We start from the raw sequence: 644 nt of genomic DNA on the forward strand, positions 1-644 counted from the left end.
GTATATATAAATATAAATATCCCAGAGTATAAACTGGGAAATAAATAAAATAATTTTTCCATAAAGCTCAGCAAAGCAAGCAAAATAGTGGACATGGTAACCTCTGTAATTTCCAGCTGTGGGAAGGACAGCATCACACCTTGGTCTCAGTGGCACTGTATTTCTCCTGCGCTGAGCAAGCACAGGACTCCACCTACTGTCTCCTTCCCTTTCCCATTCCAGAAGTTATCCCTGACCATAGTCCTAAAACTTTGCAGTGGGCAAATGCTTCTTATCTTTTTTTTTCTTTCTTTCTCTAAAGACCCAGAGAAAAATTGTTCCTTGTTTGCCCTCTACCTACCCAACATAGAAATGATGGATGCGATGAATAAGCTTAGGACACGCCATCGTAGCTATCCTTTTTAAATTCTGATCATTTTATATCCCTATTTTATATATGGTGTCTATATTTGCTTTGCATTCCTTGCGTTCCTGAAGTATTGATAGAGTTGATTTTCTCCAGACAGCGGTTGAATGTTTCTTTCAAGTGTGACACTTCAGTTATGGCCAGTGCATAATAGGTTTAGTTCTTGTAATTATAGCTGCAGTTGGATATTCATTTGTGTTACTGTTGTGTTTTAACCCGGCAGGTAGCTAAAACAACC

This window comes from Phaethon lepturus, unplaced genomic scaffold (assembly GCF_000687285.1).
Source record: "Phaethon lepturus isolate BGI_N335 unplaced genomic scaffold, ASM68728v1 scaffold39059, whole genome shotgun sequence".
NCBI classification, from domain to species: Eukaryota; Metazoa; Chordata; class Aves; order Phaethontiformes; family Phaethontidae; genus Phaethon; species Phaethon lepturus.